This window comes from Condylura cristata, unplaced genomic scaffold (genome assembly GCF_000260355.1).
Source record: "Condylura cristata isolate star-nosed mole 26May11 unplaced genomic scaffold, ConCri1.0 scaffold00001, whole genome shotgun sequence".
Taxonomy (NCBI): domain Eukaryota; kingdom Metazoa; phylum Chordata; class Mammalia; order Eulipotyphla; family Talpidae; genus Condylura; species Condylura cristata.
In genome coordinates, this window is record NW_004567102.1 from 55,170,604 (window position 1) to 55,183,005 (window position 12,402).

General features: G+C 37.6%; 1 protein-coding gene across 6 annotated transcripts in view; it reads right to left on the reverse strand.

Moving 5' to 3' along the window:
• The window catches only part of HS3ST5 (heparan sulfate (glucosamine) 3-O-sulfotransferase 5), a 231,717-nt gene that overhangs the window by 18,247 nt on the left and 201,068 nt on the right, over positions 1–12,402 (reverse strand). The window contains exon 1 of one of the 6 annotated variants that reach the window (XM_012723531.1): positions 10,119–10,179. The exons of the other annotated variants lie outside the window; for them this stretch is intronic. The gene's annotated coding sequence lies outside the window, so the exon portion shown is untranslated. Of the gene's footprint in view, positions 1–10,118; positions 10,180–12,402 lie in introns of those variants that run through there. 6 annotated transcript variants of the gene reach the window in all.

Consider the following 12,402-nt stretch of genomic DNA (forward strand, 5'->3'; position numbering starts at 1 on the left):
TGTGCTGTGCTTTAACCCGCTGCGCCACCAGGGAGGGCCGCCTAAAATTGTTTTTACTGAAATACTGTCTATGTCAAAATCCAGCATTGTCTCTCTTCAAAGCCTAGAGCTGCTCAACCTGGGATGCATAAATCAAATGGAAGAATTCTATCTAGGAAATGTGTTATAAGTTAAATACATCTAAGGCATATATACATGGGACATGCTTATGTGTACATACATACATATATTTATACAACATATTCACAAATGTTATTTCATAATTCAATGAAGAGAGAAAGAAGGGTGTGAAGATTCTATAAACCTGTAGAGAAGAATTGAGAATGAACATGTTCTACCTAGAAAGAGACTGTAAAGAAACTCTCGCCCATTTCCCTCTTCAAATGAAGGAGATACAACGCCAGAAGCTGAATGACATACTCCTTGCTAGATGGAAGCATGTGTGAGGTACACTCAAGCATTTCCTGTGCTCAGTGCAGGAGCAATAAACCGTGGTCCATTGAGTAAATGAACAAAACAAAGTAAGCACATCTAGTGAACTGATAATACTATTTCTCTGTTGAATTGTAAAGTAGTGAGATTTTTACTCTATCATGTAAAGAGGTAAAGGAAAATTGGGGGAAAATAGGAAGCTATGTTTAAAATGTTCTTACTAGCTTGCAGTTAAATTTACCATTTAATGGTTCTCTGACAATGGCATCTTGGGATATGTATATTTACAAGAGTAAATTACACTTTCATTCCTTTTGGGATGACCCCTCCAAGCTGGTTACTATTCATCTTGCTGTTCTTTACCTGGGCAGAAGACAGGATGTGCTCTCATAATTTTCAAGGTGGGGGTAATGAATTTTAATTGATTTTCCCCTTCTTTCTTGTTCTGGATTCTTCTGTATATTTATTCCTATGTATATTTATATTATAGAGCATTTCTTCCACATATATCATATTCTCACATTCCCAAAGCAAATTATTAGGCATTATTAGTGTGCCCACTTTGAATTACACAATTGAGAGAAATTACTCTAAACTGACCAAAACAGTGTCAGAGCTGCTTCCTCTGTTACTTCCCATGATTATGACTTTCTTGCACACAACCATGATAGCTGATGCACAAGGTACTGTTTGTGGTCACTGGACCAGGAAAAGTCACTGGCAGCATCATATTCTTTGCCTCACCAGCTAATTTCGTACTTTTCAGAATATCCCCTTCAAACCATAACACTTGACGTTTCATTTGTGTGGAAAGAAAATGTGTTTTAATAATTATGTTCAGTGTAATAATAACCAGAGTAATTGCTAACTAGGGATCTAAAACTTTGACTATAATTCTGAAACTTCATTAATGAAGAAGTAGTTAGTGACATTTCTCTGGGACTGTCATCCATCCTATATATACCGGGCTGAGAACCCTCTGCTAAGGGTTAGGAGACTTTTGAAAATTTGAAGATTTTGAAAGGTGAGACATAGACTTTAATGTTTTTTTTTCTTAAAAAAATGGTGAGAAAGGCCCTCTCTGGTGGCGCAGTGAGTTAAAGCCCAGCACTGAGAAGCTAAAGCCACTTATGAGTTCGATTCCCGCCTGCACCCACCCGCTGCTCCCCTCAGCAGTGTACTTCATCGATCTGCCTGTTCTGCTCTCCCCACTCTGTCTCTGGTGAAGCCTCTCGCCACCCCTGAGTCTCTGGCCTGTACCCCAGTTCTGTATGTATAAATAAATTAATCCTTAAAAAAAAATGGTGAGAAGAATACATGTTATGATTCTAAGCAGAATAGATAAGCGGAACAAAATTAACTTAGTTGAGGTTGTTTACAAAGGAGATCCATGCTTCTGACACTTTTCCTATCTGTGTAAGGCAATTTGCTTATTGTTATTTAGATTTGATTGATATAATTGGTCAATATGATCTACTATTATGCTTGCAAATAATTGTATGTTAAATGTCCACAATATTTTCCCGTTACATCTTAGCAAGCCTTCTCTCCCTACCTCTGTCTGCCTTCCCTTCTAATTTCCCTCTCCCTCCTCTCTTTTCTTTAACCTACTAATGAACACAAAACTTAGCACAGCAAGTATTATGGGAAAACATGTTGATCATGCAAATTTCCATGGGCATACTGTGTTTTAGATTTTTTTAGTTTTAAGAAACTTGAGTGAAGGTCTACTATCCACTTAAGTTGCAGCCTTGATTAGCTCTCCTCCTCCATCCTTTGATATTGCTAGACTGAAAAAACTGCCAAGGAAATAAAATGTAGCAGTTCTAAACATGTAAACTGCACTGTGAAGATTCTGTGTTAAAATGAATGTATCTTAATAGGAAGAACCTATTAAATAAACAAGAAGTAAATAATATTGAAGTCAACTTGCTAATTAACCTGGACATGACTAATATTTCTGTGGTTGAAATTCAGCAATAAAATTGCCTTCTTAGTGGAGTTCTCTTGAATCACAATCTCCTATTTCCCTGATGTCCACATGCCCAGCTATTTCAGGAACATTTACATCAAAAGCTTTTGTTACAAATGCTAACACTGAGTTATTCTGGGGGGTGGGGGGGAAAGTGACAAATACCATGTGCGGGGAAAAGTACTGCTTTCATTTTAGGGCTCCTAATTATAACACCAATTTCTATTTTAGTCCTTATTTATTTTCCATTTCTTTGGGGACTGGGTAGTATTTAACAATGAAACAAGCAGTGCTCTAGTGTCTAATTAAGATTTTCTTGTAGGATTAATAAGTCATGTCTCATTAGCCCCACTGAACTAGAGGTATTAATCTTCACCTTGGTGTTCTAATCTTGAAATAAGTTTGTGGATCAAGTATTGAAAATGTTGAGAAAATAGTTTGATTAAAGTCACTGAGTTTTCAGATGCCAGCCTCGGATTATTGACTGAAATGTATCTCTCTACATAAATGCTTAGCTGTATCTTTTCAATGGACTTGTAAGCAGTGACTGGAGCTACCACCAGAGGAAGCCACCATCTTGGTATGCCTCAACAAGGAAGCAGAAATATGCTTTTTCCTGAATTATCAGTTCTTTCTTATAATGGATTTTTTTTCCACACTAGGAAGAAATGAGGAAACTAGAGCACAACAATCACAGAGAACAACTGTCAGTTTTCTGTAAAGATTTGCAGAAAGTTACACCATTTGCTGGCAAAGTTCTCTGAGAAGAGGGGCTCAGTTTCACAGGGACATAGCAGATGGCAAAAACAGTTCACTTCCAAACATCCTAGACTTTTTTTTTTAACTCCAGTAATCTAATAGGCAGAAAAGTGGTCAATGGAGAATAAATTAAAAACCATGCTTCTGGTCCTCCCTGGTGGTGCAGCAGGTTAAAGCACAACACTAAGAACCTAAGCCACTTCAGCGTGAGTTTGATCCCTGCCCCGGAGGTGACCCACATGGTGCAGCAGACCTCTCCTGACCCGCTCACTGTTCCCCTCTGCAGTGAACTTCCTCACTCGGCCTGTTCTGCTCCCCACTCTGTCTCTGGTGCAGCCTCCCACTGCCCCTGCAACTCTGGTCTGTATCCCAGTTCTGTATGCATAAATAAATAAATCTTAAAAATACACAAAACATGCTTTATCTTTTAGATTTTTTAGACTATAAGACTCTAAGGAAAAAAAAAATATTCTGTTACAATATAACCCTTCCTGAATGACTGTTGAAGATCAGAAGGAACACAGTTATTCCTTTCCCCTCATGGTCTAATGTAGATATTTCAGGACATAGATAATTATTTTAACAATCATAACTTAGAATAATAATGACCCAAATTATAATATAATGGGATTTCCTTAAATTGACAGCTGGAATTGTAGATTTGTAGAAATTTTACATTTTTAAATTATGGTACTAGTCCTGGCTAGCTTCAGGACTATTGACTGTACAATGGACATGTTGGGGTGGTTCTGATGACCCCTGGCCCCTGATGTTCACAACTTGATAATTCCTCTCCTTGGTGGAATGATTTCCATGATTTCATTACACTCGCTAAGACTCTTGTCAGCAGGCTTACTCTGGAGTTTCTGTTGCTGACTTTGAAGAAGGAAACTGCCATGAATTCTCAGCTGCAAGAAAGTGAATGTTGTCAACAGCTGCGTGAGCAGGAAAACATACCCATCCCTAGAGTATCTCAGTTCCAACCAGGCTCTGGCTGATACCTTGATAGCAGCCTGTGAGACACTGAAGCAGAGAACCGAGATAATGGAAGCCCAGCCTCCAGGCCCCAAAGAGGCGAAGACAACCTGCGTATCTTGTTTTAGATGGTTAAGTTTGTGGGCATTTTTTATACATTCCAGGAAATTAAGTTCAGGTTGCATTCTCTCTCTTTTTTAAATATTTACTTTATTTATACAGAACTGGGGTATAGGCCAGAGGTGCAGGGGAGGGAGAGGCTTCACCAGAGACTGAGTGGGGAGCAGAACAGGCAGATCAATGAAGTACACTGCTGAAGGGAGCAGCGGGCATGTCAGGAAAGGTCTGCTGTGCCATGTGGGTCAGCTCTGGGGCTGGGGGTAGAACTCGCACTGAAGCAGCTGCGGCCAGCTTGCAGTGCTATGTCCTAACCCATTGTGCCATGAGGGAGAGCCCTGCTTTTACATTTACTGGCTTTGTGAAGCAGTGATTAGTGCTTCCATTCTACCAGTCACCATGCCGGAGGCCTAGGAATCATTCTGGGATTTTTGGCATTACTTATGACCCACTCCTAACTATTCTGCACAGTCTGTGGTTCTGCCTTCTACCCATTTCTTCTTTTGCATCTTCATAGCCTACTAAGGAATGCAATATAGACCAATCAACCAACCCATGTCAAGTTTCAGGACCATGGGCGATGTGATGCTCACGTGAGCTCACTTTCAGAGAGATGAGGGAGACATGAGTATTGCCAAGGGCAGGGGGTAAATTATCAAAGACAAAACTGAGCTGAGGGGAGAAGCGAGCAGCATCTATGCTCAGATCCCAGATGTTCAGGTCCCTGTTGTCTAGGGCTTCAGTATTCCAGAAGTGACCTCACTTTACTGTAGAGGGACTGCTACCATTTGCTCGTGCCATTTTCTGCCTGGAATTATTCCTCCTCAAATTGATCCTCTACCTCCTCTCAGGATTATTTCCTAAAATACAAACCTCACTATTTCACAGCTTTTTCTACTGATGTTCAAGATAAATTTAAAACCGTTTGAAGTGAAATAAGTCAGAAGGAGAAAGACAAACACAGGATGGTGTCATTTATATGTGGAAGAAAGAGGAACCAAACAGTGTCAGATGAAGACAAGCTTAAAACTAACTCCTGGCAGCTGACTATGGAACTGAAGAGTCCAGAGGGAGAGGGGGAGGGGCGATACCAAAGTGGGACGAGAACACAGTGGATGATAGTGGAGAACTGTGGGTAATTTGATAATGGATTCCACTCTAGTAAACTATACCGGAAGGTGGGGACCCTATACTCCCAGACTACCAACAACAATGCAGCCAACATTATCTCAATCAAAATTATTGAGAAATAACTTTAAAACCCTTCTCATAATGCCCCAAAGCCTTCTCTAGTTGGCTATATCTCTAGATACATCTCTTATGCCTCCACCTCTCACTCTGGTTTCAATGATACTGATGGATTACAGTACAGTTTCCAGGGCAAATTCATACAATTGTTATCTCTGTGGTGTTGTAGAAGTTGTTTACACTGTGAGGTAAGCTATCTTTCATCATTTCTTAGATGTCACCGTTACATGAGTCTGTGGAATCACTATAAACTCTGGGAAGCCTTCACTCATCTATAAAGGAGAATGCTCAGCCATGATAGAAGTTTTGTAGGGATCTGTTTGGAAAGGCATCAGCACTACTGCAAATTGCTCACTCCCTCCAAGGGGACATCACTCTTGCACCCATCATCAAGTCTTTAGCATAACTGATAGTAATGTTAGAAAGTTCTAAACATGTTATATAGTTTCCCCTGCTACTGATGCAGTTTGGGTGTCATTTTGTATATATTTTCCTGCGGCTAGATGAAAAGAATGATAAAGTATGCCTCTGCATTACAATGATGTTAAAGGGAACACTTGGCTAGATGTGTGGCTTAACAATTTAACATAGAAAATTTATTTTCTATGAAAGTATTTTTTTCATGATGAATCTCTGAATAGTTCTGGGGTGCCTGGGAAGGCCACAGATAAAAAAAAAATGAAAAGTGATTTTAGCAAATGGGCATTTAAATAGATAGAAATGATAATCATTTGCCACCTGATAATTATTATAGTTTTGACACCAGAAACCTAGATAACTTATGTGGGATATGCAGATAACTCTATTTGAGTTTAAAAACTGATGGAAAATTCAGCAAAATATGTTGAGATATTGAAATTGGTCTGAGTAGTAAGAAAAAAATGTATTCTTAAATTTGGACATTTATTAGGAATACAGTTGCCCCTAGGGGGCTCCCTAATATTCCAAAATTGTTGGGAGACATGCCTACCTCAGCAGGGGTAATAGAATAATGAATAAAAATGTTCTGTAATATAAAGTATATTTCTTAGCAACAGTCACATTTGCATGTTTGTATAAAACCTGAAAATGGCATTTTATTATTTTAAGGTTTGCTAGAGTTAAAAATGTATTTATGGTAAATAACTTAGCAATGCAAATGTAAATATGCACCTGATAGTGAAAAGCATAATGTGCTTCATTGAACTCAATTTCTTTGGTGCACTAAATGGGGGAAAAAAGAACTTCATATAGTTTCCTGATTACTTTTCTTCCTGACTAATACAAAGTAAAAAGATTAAAAATTTTACCACCTGAGTATTTTCATCATATCAATAGATCTTTACTGACAGGAAAGCTCTCTCTCTCTAAAATGGGTATTAGATTGTTTAACTATTTAACAGAGCATATAGAACAAAACTATTTATTACTAATATTAATTTGTTAACAAATAAAGGCAATTATGAGGGGTTTGGTCTTGAGTACAGATTTGAGAGAAAATATGCCATATTATTAGGACATATTTGATTTATTGTTGTAAGACATATAAAAGGGAAAACTTATTTTCAGTTCTTTTGAGGGAATAGCATGCCATACTTATGACAAAAACATCACTACTAGGGAAAGGGGATAGTGGGTATTTAGCATCCTTTACACAAACTATTGTGTTTCATGTTTGCTCCCATGGATTTTCACATATACTCAAATTATGAACACTACGTTACATCCTTTTTATTTTTTTCTATTCTGGTTAATGTTGTGGCATGAAAACCTGAAAATTTTGTGTAGATATGTGTTTGGTGTCTATTATGTAAAAAAATCAGAAATATTTGGGGGGTGGTAGATTTGGGGAATGAGAAAAAGGCAATTTTCCACTGCTTTTCTTGTTCTTTTCTTTTATTAGACAGTCTCATTCTTTCCTTTTTCCCATCTCAGCCTTTAGCAACTCACCAAATTTTTATACATAGATTTTTAGTAACTCTGCCCCAATGGACAAAAATATATATATGGCAAAATTTTGGCCATTCTGTATTCATTCTGTATTATCCAAACATGGGTGTATTTCTTTACTAAAAACAAAAACAAAACCAAAAACCAAATACATGGCATGCATAGACATTTACCTACCTGCCTTTCTTTAGTACTTGTTAAAGCAAAAACTAAATGGAAAGGATGAGAATCAAATATTAACATGCTTTCTAATAGACTTTAAATAAACAAGAAAAGAACATACTAAAACATTCAAGGTAACATGATAAAGCTATTTGTGAGCTTTTGCTTAACCTAGAAGTTTTGGGCTATGACAATTCTTTTACTAAAATTGTTGTTTTTTTCATTTAAAAATTAAGAACCACGCCAAAAAAACCCCTTCACCTGGGTAGTTCCAATTAAAGCCAGAAGATCAGTTAGCATGTTAAATGCATACCTTTAAGCAACATATTTTAAAATACTGGGTGGCCACAATCTGGAAATACAGATTAGCATAATGAATGATTTATGACTATTATATTTCTTTAAAAATTTGTAGAAAATTACTTATTTTTGCATAGAAAAACTGGGGCATAAATATATAGGCCAAAGGCATGTGTGTATGTGGGAGGGAAGGGGACTGAGAAGATTCATGTGACAGAGTAGGGAGCAGAACAGGTAGATTTACTGAAATACACTGCTGAGAGGGAATAGTGGGCAAGAGAGGAGAGGTCTGCTATGCTGTGTGGGTCAGGTCCCTGGCCTGGTATTTAACTTAGGCTTTAGCAGTGATAATGCTGAGATTTAACCCCCAACCCACTAGGCAGGTCCTATTATTACATTTCATAGAGATGACTAATACAATGTTTCCAGACTTTTCCCAAATTATTTTATCTCATGATCCAGTATATATTGTTTCACATATATATTTGAAAATGATAATTACATGCTTTAACATGAGAAAGGGACAACTAGAGTTACTTAATAAATGTGTAAATTAAACAGCTTAAGTATAAGGAAAATCATTTTATTCTGAGTAATATGTTTTGAGTGTGTGCTTCTCCAAGAATGAAAATTCAATAAGGCCATTGGTATGTGGGTTTTTTTTTTAATATCAGTGTGAAAATAATAAAGAATTTTAATGTCATAGGGATGGCTAGCCATCTTATGCATAGCTCCATACATAAATAAACATATACACACACATGAGTATATATATGAATGTGTACATATTTGTATATTTTTCCTTAGTGGTTATGAAGTTACCTACTGCTGTCAACACAATGTACCACAATGCGTGGCATTTGTCTTTACTGAGCTTATGGTCTTGATGGTGATACTTAATAAACATGCAACTAAGTTAAATAACAATACACCACACCAATAACAAGAATGGTAGGAAACAGAGCTTCAAAGAGCTGGTCTGGGGTCTCACTGGAAATATCTCTGGGTCTGGTCTAGTCTCCTCAGCTGTGGGATGCTGCTCTTGCAGCTTTCTCAGGGACGCTTACTAGAAGCTGCCACAAGTCTTAACTTACAGTCAAACTATAGTAACCTCAGGAAGCTACAGCTGTTTGTAAAGCTATGATTAACTATAACTCTTTAAAGATAGCAGCACAAAATTCAAAAGTCCTATCTACTTAGGTCACTTCTTATTTCATTGTCTCAGTTACTAGAATATATAACTGTGTTCTGAAAGTTTTTGCTACATATTTCTACATTTTAATGCAGGATACTCAGGATGTTATTATCTAATGATCATAATTCACATTATGGAGGATATAACTCAGAGCACTGTTTTTCCTTTAATTGTGAGAGCAGACTATTCAGATAAAAAAAAATCTAGGATATCTCAAAGGTCAACAAAAAGTTAATCAATTTGTAATATGGAGTTTTCATCACATGTCTGTGCCTAAGGCCAGTGAATCAAACTAAGTGGATTTAGCTCTCTATCCGACCGTGGAGGGAAATGACCCTTCCCTTACCAGTTTATTAGGGTTTCTCTCTAATTCCAATAGTTGATTCCAAATAATCCACCTATAATGGCAGGTGATGACCTCCCTCCTCTTCCATATTAATTTTCCATTCTAATTACCTAATATTAGAGTCTATACTTTACTCCAGCTGATCCTAGAGTACAGCCTTCCCAGGCAGCAGAAACCCCTATAGATTTGATCCAAAGCTGCACGATTATTATGACTGGGCGTTTTCTTTCATTGTTCGTCAATATTTACAAGCACTCTGATCTATGACAAAAGCACACTGCAGGAAATTCCTCCTATGGGGGAAAATGTGGCTTGTTTTTCGACAGGTTGAAGAGGAAGAAAGGCCCCAACTTCATGGTTCCTATCTTATTATTTTCACTTTCTGTCCTATAGAATGGTTATCTCTGTATAGAAATTTCTAAAAATAAAGTCATTCTTCCGAGATGATTTACTTTGGGGTACCTGCGCTGAGGCTTCCCAGGGTATGCGGACATGTGTGTTATGGGCCATATACAAACAGGCCGGCTGGCAGGCAGGTGTGCACATGCCATACTCTTTCCCCCAAACATGCCTTTCTTAAATAAACTTTATATTCTCTCTTTCATTTTATTCCTGGACATAAAGATTCTGGGCTATTTTCTTCAAGCAGAAATTGTGGACGGTAGACGAGTATCCTAGCATACCTCAGTTAAAGAGGAAAATTTGATGTCTGGACATGTGTAGTCTTGTGGAAAGGAGCCTTATTTCACTCACAGACAAGAGCAGTAGTGTGGCTAGCAGTATTTCCCCAGAGATGGTCTGCTTGAAAAAAAAAAAAAAATCAATATCAACTCTTGACACATTTTCATTTACATCAGCGCATGGCTTTCAGAAGGGCGCAAATCAATAGGCAGCTTTTAACACTGCCCAACTGCTTCTTCCTATTGGGCTTCAGGCAGGCCATTTGCTGTTAACGCACCCTGTTTCTTGGGGAGGAAGTTGAACTGTTTTTCCTGTGACTAATCACAACAGCCTAAACTGTGGCATTAATCACATGACATTTTCCTCATCACCACTTACAGCCAATTGACTTTTTACTTAGTGAGAGCATTTGAAGGAGGTGACGGTTGTTCTAAGGGGGTCAAGAGCCAACGGGAAGAAGAAATATTTAGTTTCAAAACATACGTAGGATATGGATTCTAAAGTTGACACCATGCCAGAAAGTCATTATTAGTCTTATCACTTGGTATGTAGGTGCTCACAGACAAGCTGGAGGATAAGATTTGCTTAAAATTAAAGTGCTAGGGAAGAGTCATGGCACTTGGATAGAAAACAATTAATCTGTGCTGTCCTAGAAACTGAAAGTCACATTCAGGGTCACTAGCAATTGGCAAAGTGTTTTCTCTAACTTTTGAAAGTGAATCTTTTTTTTTTTCTTTTAAGCTAGCATGGCATTTCAGTTACATATGGTGCCACGTGACACTGGTACCTCGGTGTTAGTGTCTTCCTTAAACATAGTATCTGTATCATTATTGCACATACTTAGATTTCTAAATAATGAATCAAATTCTTACATTTTTCAGGAGCCACAAAGAGATTATTAAACTGAAAAAAGCAAAATTCAGATTCACAAATATTTACCCCCGGACAATTCCAAAATGCCAAAGGACATGTTTTAAAAAGCTATGAAAAGGTAAAACATGTTGTATTTCATTATATTTATATTCTCCAACAACGATGACATCTTTTTAGAGCAGTGCTCCCTTAGGACACTAGTCTCCTCCAATCCTCCCTAAAAAGGACTATGTTGTAAAATAAGTTTGAGGAATGATGCCAATGGCCTCCCCATCATGATGATTTACAGTGCCTGTGGGTATATCAAAGGCTCCAAAAATATCTTCCGTGAAGAAAACTATGTATTTATGATAGCATTTCCTGTACTCCCCAAACAATTCTGGTACAGATTACTGAACTGCTGGCTTAGAAATAGTTGGCACATAATCCATCCTACTTTAGGACTTTGGCATTCCCATCACATAACCTGCTTTTGCAACCAATGCTATTTGGCACTGAAATAGGAGGGATGTAGAGCTTCAGGGGGCTGCCTTTTGTTGCCCTACCTTCACCTCCAGTATGACAACTGGTTTTCCATATGCTTTGGGCAAGATCATAGAGGGTTCCCTACATTTTAGGAGTCTAGGAAAAACTGTGGCAGTAATTAAGGATGTACAGACCCAGGTAACTTGAAATGAATAATAAACCGTGATTTCTACACAGGACGCAAAAGTGATGGATTTACGTGATCTTTTCCTTCCCCTTCTAGAACACTCAGTTTATTGACGGAATGCTTGTGTGATAGCTATACAATCTAACCTTTTTCAAACTCAGTGACTAAACAACATGTGTGAAATTTAAAATCTAGCTTCAAAGACGTGCACTTCAGAAAAGCTGACCCATCTAATCTGTAGAATGTGCCAGAGTACCCCTCTCCTAGAATAGGGTTTCAAAATCCCAAATAAAATTTTTTCTTGGGACTTTACATTTCCTGATGACTAGCTAGTATAAAGACAGCTCAAAATAAAAATCCAACTCACCTTAAGGTAAAAATCAATACTACACTTTTTAGAAGAAGAGTGATTGCATCTGAACAAAGATCAAATAACAATTCCTAAAACCTCTGACGGCTCATTTCTTCCTCTGGTCAGTCTTAACAACTTGACTGTATTTCAAGCCTTCTCTTCTAGCAATGTTTATTGAACATTTTATATGGAGAATAACAAAACATTTTAATGAGCATAAATTTATTTTGATATACATTGTAATTGTGTAAAAAGCACACTGACCTCTGATTTTATGAATAATACCTTTTTGGACTTAAGTAGGTACCCAAAAACCTATTTTTAAAAAATCACTTAATAAGGGCCCTTCCTGGTGGCACAATGGGTTAAAGCACAGCACTAAGAAGCTAAAGTCACTTCAGCATGAGTT